The following is a 9416-nucleotide window of genomic DNA, read 5'->3' on the forward strand; positions in this document are numbered from 1 at the left end:
CTGGTAACCGGGGTCTGCCTAGTTGATTCCAATCAAAGGATACAACCAGGTTGCTTGGTGGTGGGACCGAATATACGGCCGGATATGACCCTGATGATGTTCCTTCCTGCGATAAAGGAATGGGTGCATTGCCCTGACGCTCATCAGAGTCGGTGCTGATGAAAAGAACCTGGATGGTGTCATCCTTATTCTCTTCAGTGAGGGTGTCGCATGAAGATGACTCTTCGGCGACGGTGTCATTTGAAGATGAAACTTCTGAAGGTAGAACCGGGTCAACTGCCGTATCGACCTTTGGACTTTCGTCCGGTCTGGATTCAGTAGGTTCATTTTCAGTGACTGACGCTTCAGCCGACCACTTGAGCGGGCCAGCTGTATTTTCAACCAACGAAGGACTTGGCACGAGTTTTTTGTATCCAGGAGGAAGTTTTACCGGTGAAACCGGACAATCTTCCAAAACTCTCTTCGCTTCGTCTAAGAAGGGACAACGGTGGATGGCATGACTGCCTTCACACAACTTACAGGGGAATCTTACTCCCCCTTTTTGTCTTGATCCTTCACTTTCGCTGGTTGACGGAAAGCCATCAACCTGATTGTCAGAGGTTGATGCCCCTGAATTGTGCAGACGAGGGGACCAGTCCCTTAGTATCCGGGGAATACAGGGACAATCTCTGTGGAAATGGTCTCCTCTACATATGACACATGGCGATTTAGGCCCGGTCTGTGCAGTGGGTGGGTTTTCGTCAGATGTCTTTTGCTTGCCCCCAGTCGCCTTAGGCTCCTTCTTCTTCTTCTCTTTCTTCTTCCTTTCCTTCTTCTCCTTGGGAGGCTGACTTTTGCCAACTCTACCTTGCGAAGATGAAGGATCAGAGGAAGTATTGTAAGAAGTGGAAGGCTGGTGGGTAGTTCTAGACTGTTCTGACTGTTGATTCGACTGCTCAGGATTAGTGGCGATCTGGACTACATTAGTTGAAAAGAGCCATACAGGGAGGCCGATTGTCAATCCTGGAAGTGACAATGTTGCCATATGAGGCGCACCAACATCTCCCCAAGAGGAGAAGGGATTTGGACTTCCGCCAAGGTTGCCTCCTTGGTTGGTGGGCTCCATACTTTTCAACTGAAAGATCAACGTGGGAATAACAGGTGATTTTGTTCCGCTTAAAATAAATTTTATTAACGACGCTTTCAGACACAAAATTGCTTTTTCATGTTTTAAGAGTCGAGAAAAAGCTAAAGATGACTCTAGTCGCCTTCGATGTTTTAACGAGCCCGAAGTGACAAATGCTTGGTTGGACTTTTTCAGTTATAGAGTTTGAAAAAGGCCAAAAGAAACTGCTCTGGAGATCTAGGCAGAGGGTGTGCCAAACCTTTCGCGAAACCACAGAATACGTTTTACGGTACGGGTGGTCGATCTTCGTGAATGCTGTGTTCACTGCATCGCGATCAGTAGGGTGGTCGACACGGCTTCCTATGGATAAAGGATAATTGCCTATAGGGGTCTCCCAATATATACGCGACGGTACGTGGGAGCACAAGTCCGTATTAGTGCCACCGACTCTCAGGAGGAATCACCCACCTTCGTAGAGATCGACAGTCACTATGTTTAACGACGCCGGAACACGTCTCTACCTAGACCTCTAGATGTTTGCGTTATGTTACAAAGCGTTGTTATGTAAATTGGATTTATTTTAATGTTGATCTTGCTTAGCAGTTTGCCTTTAAGGATCACCACGAGATGTATATATACAACTTCCTAAATGCAATCTAAGATGAGAAGCAAAAACTTTTCAATCTTTCAACTTTGAAAACCTTAATCTACTGAGGGAAAAGAAAGACATCAAATTTTCACACAGATCATAGAACACACACTAAATGCACTTTTTCCTAAATCAACATGCAAACTGTCAATAATGCACATGCACAATGCAGATATTTCTTTTCTTTATCCTTAATGTTGATGTAAGACAAAAAGGAAACTGTTGTATAACTTTGAATCTAATTTCAAGCGAAAGTAAACAAGCTTGTCCAAAATCAAAAGACACCTTAAGATCGACTTGTTTAGACACTGGAAATGTATAGATTCAAACCATAAAATGAAAAACAAACAAACTCAAACAGCCATGAACAGTAATAAAACTAGCTCTTAAGATCACAAAGACACTTTTACAGTTCAGGATCTAAGAGGCCACAACTATACTGGTTCGCTTTTCACAATGGGAAACTGTAACTGAAACAAGAAATACTGAAAGAACAATCACAGTTTCATCACACAACTGAGGCAGAATAATGTCAAGGAAAGTTGGTTTACAGCAAGTACAAATGACAAGCAATCAACAGCAAAATAACAGTGAAAACAGGGCTAAGACTCAGTAGGAAACCTCAGGAAGACATAGCCTAACTGGTTCAGCGCAGGCTCTGATCTGTCAAACTGACTCTCAGCGCAGTTCCCGAAGGGAGTACCTGCGTTGAAATGCAGACTGCCTTTGGACAGCCTGCACTGAGACACGAGAGTTGCGTTTACAAGGATTTCCGGGTCATAAAAAGCTCAAAAATTCACTGTTTTTGCTGAAACAAAAAGCTATAGGTCAAGTACAAGCTAAGGGACGATCAAGAGGATGAAAAGCTATCACAAAGAGCACAAGAGTCTTTTGTAGATCAGCTCTTCAAATCATGAATCTGCTCAGAAAATGAGCAAGAGTAGCAGCCCCTCTACTTCGCTTTTGATATAGTCAAAAGCTTTTCGATTTGGTACTCTTTTCTTCAGGAAATGAATAGCAAAGATACTACAAATACAATCAAATGGATACGATCCCCAGTGGAGTCGCCAGTTTGTTGTGGGGAAAAGTATCCGACTCGGAATGACCCTATCCCTACTCTAAGGGTGATAGTTCCTTAGCAACAACTGAAAGTAAAGCTTTGATATTTTCCTTTATGAAAGTACAGAGAAGGAAGAAAATATTGACCAACCGATATCCTTCGCTTTTGTCGATCTTGTCTTCTCTCTTCGTCCCTTGCTTCCAGCTCCTTGTTCTCTTGCCGGCCCAGCTACACAAAGATCCTGCACAAACAAGAGAGGGAAACTACAAGAAACATGTACTCATAACTGATGCATGGATTAGAGTGAATCAGATATACAAGTAAATACAATACATCAATGCAATACAAGTATATAGGAGAACATTCAAAGCTTTATTGATAGAAGTAAAAGGTTCTGAGAAGGTTACAACCATCAATGGCTCCAATCCAGCAGCACCTCCCCAGCAGCAAGAAATCTCCTCTTCACCTCTATAAAAGCAATCACCCAATAACTCTAACTGTAAACCAACAGCACTTCCTTGCTTTGCACAAAATTCCAGCCTCCTTAGACCTCATAGAAGAGCTCTATATATAGGATAGAAGAAGAAAGGATGAGTCAGCTTGAGACTGACATAAAGCTGCCTTGTGTCCTTTCCCTCTTCAGTTAATCTTCAGTTCTTAAGTCCACTTGGAGATCCTTGCTTACACATGGAGATCAAGTACCTCTTACTCATCACAGGGCGAATTCCTTGAACCAAGTGTCAGTTTGGAAGCTTCCTGGGCAGTTGACACCTTGCAGAATGACTGTGCCACTTGGCCAATCTCGCCCAGAGCAGGTAGCCTTCATTGGTTTTGACTTTCAGCGCAGGTACAAGGAGGAGCAGTTGACATTCAGCGCAGATGCTCAGTGGAGCAGCTGACATGATCCAAAAATAGCCTGTTTTTGAGTGTTTTCAGGTGGAGAACTGATGGGAAGTGCTGTGGTTTGCTGACCTTGTTCCTCTAGGGGTAAGAACAACATGTTTAGGGACTTTGGATCCCTGTAATTATCGACATTTCATGCTCCATGCTGTGAGGCACAAAAATGTCTATAACACATTGTAAATACTGCATCGAGATGGGTCTATAAAGCTACATAAGCAATATGTTTTACTAGTGATAAGTGTCATAGAACACCGAGGATGGTGTTTCCCCAAGGGGGAGGAGTTTGTAATAACCCTGGGTTATATTTCCATGTAAAAAGGAAAAAATTAACCAAGGTCATGGAACACGTATTCCAAGCAGGATGGGGGGAAACAAATCACATTGGGGGTCACTTGTGATTAATTAATGGCTATGGAAATTGGCATTGGAATTGGAAAAAAGGTAGTGGGCAATAAATGACAATTAATTCGAGAAATAAAGGAAAATAGGAGAAAGAAAAGATGAAGAGATAAGAATATGCATGTAAGGGAAATTAAAGAGAAAATAAAGGAAAATGAAAGAAACGAGGAAATGGAAAGGAAGAGACACTAAACATCAATGATAAAAAGGTATCTGAGAAACAATTGGCAACTTTTGATTGAATTGTGATCAGTTTTTAGTTTTGGACAACTTTAGTTTTTCTAAGGAAGAAATTGAACTCCAAGAGAGATAGAACATGAAAGGGAGCAAGAAAGCAAAGGAAAATAAGGGAGTGCAAGAGGAATTTTGGACAACAAGTAAGGTAAGAAAATAGCTATGTATTTGTAGGTTATACTGTGCATGTGTGATTTAGCATGTGGGGATTTGAATGCATGGTACATTAAGCATGCAAGGATTTGAATGCATGCTACCATTAGCATGGGATTTTCCTAGATTGACAATGGTTTCAACCTTACCTCGCCATTTCCTAGATAGCCATGATGTAGTGGGGTCCATTTTTTGTTTAAGCTTCATATGGTAAATAGATTTTGGATCTTGGTGAGGTGGTCTCAAGAAGATTCCCAAGGGTCAAGGGTGGAGATGGGAATTCTCCCGAAAATCTTGGCAGATGAGTGGAGAGAGGAAAATTCTTTTGGTTATGGTGAAGAAGTCGGAGGCTTCCAAGATGATTTTGGTTTTTGTGATTTCTGAACTGGTTTAGGTGAAATCACTGTGGTGGAGGGTTGAGGTGGTTTAACCTTTGGAAGCCCTAGTTGGTTCTATTTTGGTTTATCCCATGTGATACTACATTCATGCTTTGAATATGGCACGAAGGTGATTGGTTGAAAGAAATATTTAATTCAAACCAATCTGTTGTCAAGTGGTACGTGGAATTCCTTGACTTGGTCGGCTTTATGCATATGTTATTGTGTGTTATTTCTTATTGAGATCAATGAGCACTTGCATGGGTTATTGTGTTTATTTTATGACTGGTTTGTCATAGCTTCATTCTAGTTAAACACTAGTTATAAGCATGGTGAAATGATGTGCTCTTGTTATGGATATTATTCATGATTCGATAAGTTATTGAATGGTTATATGAATGTATGATCTAACAAGTATTGTTTCATCTATATTGAGAAGGGAAACAAGCCTTCTTTATGATTCTATGATGAAATTAATGAGGCAGTGAACAAATATGCATTCACGACCTGTAGTTACTATGTTTACCATGTGTTTGACAAAATGTTTATCATGTTTTTGGAAAGTTTGGGCAAGATATTAGCTTTAGTTTAGCTTGTATATACCTATCATCATCATAGACTGGATCATGGATAGTTCTGGGTTGTTTTAGGTAGTTGGTCTGTAGCTAGCCCTGAAAATCTAGAATAGGGCTTTTGTCCATAGTCTCTTAATTGAGAAATATCAGTTGTAGTTGCATGGAACAAGGTTTGTTTATGAAGCAGGAGCCTTCTGTCCACATGAACAACTTGGCATGCATGCGACTAGGCTGTGATGTCAGGTGAAAATATAGTTCCAACTTAGGTTAAGATCACCAGTGGATGTTGTCTGACATCTAGGTAGTCTGGTTTCCGTGTGAAGTTGTACTAAGTTTCAAGATGATATACCTCACTTCCATAATTGGAACTTGGATTTTGGGTCATGCATAGTAACTCTCACCTCATGTTTAACCTGGTGATCTTGTAAAACTTGATAAATATGGGGTGGGGTGTTATGTGCTATCATAGTTTACTCATTCTCATAACCATCACATGCTATCAAAGTTTACACAATCACAAAGCCCTCTCATATTTCATCTCTATTTCCCCTTTGGCTTACACAACCTAAGGAAATGAATTCCCTTCTTTGCAATGCAATGTATAAGGTCATTCCATTTCCCTCTAGCTCTACATTGCTATTGGTCAAGAAATATCAATTCTAGAATATCCAAAGATTTTAGCCATGGACCATTTTCTCATCAATTCCATTGTTTCCATGTAGTCAGGCATCCTCACATGCTAGACTATAACCAATCTTAACAAACATCCAATTAGCAATGGCTATTTATTGTATAGAAATTTCCTCTCGAATATGAAAGAGAAATAATGGATGAGGAATCTTGCTAACCATCTAAAACAACTTTAATATATTAATACTCTCAATGTGCCATTTTTCTTCCCATGCATGAAACTCATGTAAGACATCTTCCCAAATAGTTAAAATATATGCTAATATTTGGTCTAGCCTCTTCAACCACCCCCCTCCCTCGTAGAATTATGTCCCCCTAAACTCATGTCCTTATTCATTTGTAATCGATCATGCATTTTTATTGGTATTATTCATAAAATATTACTTTTCTAGGATAAAAACTAGGGTATTACATTTCACATTTTAGACACTACTTATTTTATCACAATGGTTTGGCATACTTTCACCTATCCTAAAACTCTCTACTTGCCACACATATATTGTTTTGTTTCATTTTCATTTTGCTTTGTCTTATATATGATTGGTATAATATTCCTTGCACATATGTTTCATAACTCCATGCATTTCACTAATTCTCAGAGCACTGAGTATCATAAAAACGCCAAGTGCATTGGTTACCCTACCAATCATGACTACCCCCTCAAAATTGGAGGGTTAGCTTAGGATACACATACTAGAAGGCTCCTCCCCATGAATTAATTCTTTGTTATTGTTGCCTTATTTAGTTGATATTTGTCTTCTATATCCTTGTAGTTTGTATCTCTCCTATCTTGCAACTCAACATTATTCTCATTTTATAGACGACATCTCTTGCAATAGGTGAAATATGTAGCATATATACTTTGCACTTTAGTACTCATATACACTTACTCATTAAAGATGTTGTGTTGTGGCTTACTTATGTGTTGCATCTACACATGACTCATGTAGTTATGACATCAATATATTTCTATCATTCTTTCACATTACATTACCTTCCTTGAGTCTCCTCACCTTACTCTATAAATGCAATATTTTAGGCATGTTTAGTGCTTAGGTAGGGTGTCTTATATTTTCCCTCTTATTATAGCCTTTGGTTAATAGTTTAGCTAGGTTAAGGCCCTTAGGCACTCACCCATGTTGTAAGAGCTTTTATAAGGTCACAAATCACAAAAAGAATAATACTAATTCACTATGGATAAAAAATCCCAAAAATAACAAAAAAAAGAAGCAAACAAGTGCAATGGCATCCCAACATAGGGATATACCATCATAGAAAGATAGTCGTGGGTTCAAAAGTTGCTTGTTATATTATTTTATCACCTTTCTTTAATATAATACATGGCCATGCATTCACTAAGGAGGAGATTTATGTATCTATATATCTATTTATAGACCTAGAGAGATGGGTTTCCAAAAGTCATAATTATTTTTTCCTTAAGAAAAAATATATCTATCTATTAAACTTGCATTTGCTGTAATATTTAGGCAAATGACATAACCCATAAATCATTCTATTTTCTTATTGTTCAAACTAAAAGGTACTCTCATTAGGTGAGATGAAAGAGATTGTGATCACAAGGCTCAATATGTCCTATGGGAAATATTATTATCCTTTATGTAGAAATGAGTCATTTCTTCCTTGTACTTTATCATTGTATTACTTATTTTTATGTATTGGTATTAAGTTTGGATGCATCACAAGGAGATTATTTGTAGATGAGGGCTCAATATAAACTTTCTAAACTAGAAACCTACTTGCTTGTTTGAGCTCAACAACATTGAAGTAATCATAATCCTTTCAATCTCTAATATAAAAGGAAAGTATACATACATCCCCACGAGGCTATATGGAAGGATCATATATTTTTTGTAGTGAAATGGCTTCCATGTCATTGTAAAAATGTAAAACCCCTCATTCGCCCAACTAAAATCACCCACTCAAAAGAGCCTCGATGGTGAAAAATCAGGGTTTATAGGTGATCCCTTTCAACAACCAAACACTTCTACCCTTAAATGTAGGATCGTGTTATAGAATTTTACAAATTCATAGAAACAACCAACAGCAAAATACAACATAAAAAATTAGAGGTAATACACTACATAGATAAATACATCTATTAAAAGTGGGGGTATGATAGCTAATACATAGGAGGTATGCAGCACAAGGAATTTGGTTCTCAATCTCATTTTCCATATAGAGGATTTGGATATCTTAGCAAGGCGTGAAGGTATGTTGTTATTTAAATTTTCATTTTTGAAAGAGAGTTTCATTGTTATTGATTATGCATTTATTTCTTACTCAATAAGCCATTGCCTAATACCTATAACACCTCCAACATACCTGTAAAATTTCGCTACACCCCTTATTCTCTACCCAACCATAGCTATAAAACCACAATTAAAAAACACCTCACCCCACCCTTAATATGAAACAATATACTAGCTTATTTTTTCATAATTTTAAAATCCTTTATGAATAATTTCGTATATTTTGTGATTTTATGAAAGTTAGATAATATAATTTTACTTTAATTTTGAAATATATAATTAAAAATGAATAATTTTAAAAATATTATTTATTTATTTTTAAGGTGAATTTATTTATTTATTTATTTTTAAGGTCAACGCGTCTTTCACCAAAATTGAAATAGGGTGGAGAGAATAATATACCATTATCCCAATCACTCATTTTAAAATGATAAGACATATATCGTTGTAAATTTTTAGTAATAAAATCATTAAGATAAAATAAGTCTTTTCTCACAAAAATAAATAAAGTGTCCAATACTAATTTAGTGTTTGACTTAACTATAATTTTAAAATTAAATTATTATAAATTATACATCAATTTAATATTTAGTATTTAACTTGAGTATGAACTAAAAATTATTTTTTTTATTCTGATTATTATTACCTCTGCAGCGAGGTATAGAAGAAATGTTGTAATATTATATTCTCTTAATATTTTTACTCAATCAAATATAAAAATAAAATTTAAATTAAACTAAATTAAAAAAAAAAAATTGGATGAAGATTTGGTAGTTTTTGAGCTAGAACTTTTTTACTAATTCTGCACACACACACACACACACACACACACACACAGATATATATATATAACCCCAAATTCATCCTAATTCTAAATTATTTAATAAATCCAAAAATAAGATAACTTTAGTTAGGCCGATAGGCCTTCCTATGCATCAACTTCTTCGTCAACACTTTTACCTTGCTCCGTTTGATCAGGTGAGACACTTTCAATCGTTGAT

This window comes from Pinus tabuliformis, chromosome 9 (genome assembly GCF_031772625.1).
Source record: "Pinus tabuliformis cultivar Carrire ecotype Pingquan chromosome 9, CPIR1, whole genome shotgun sequence".
Classification (NCBI taxonomy): Eukaryota; Viridiplantae; Streptophyta; class Pinopsida; order Pinales; family Pinaceae; genus Pinus; species Pinus tabuliformis.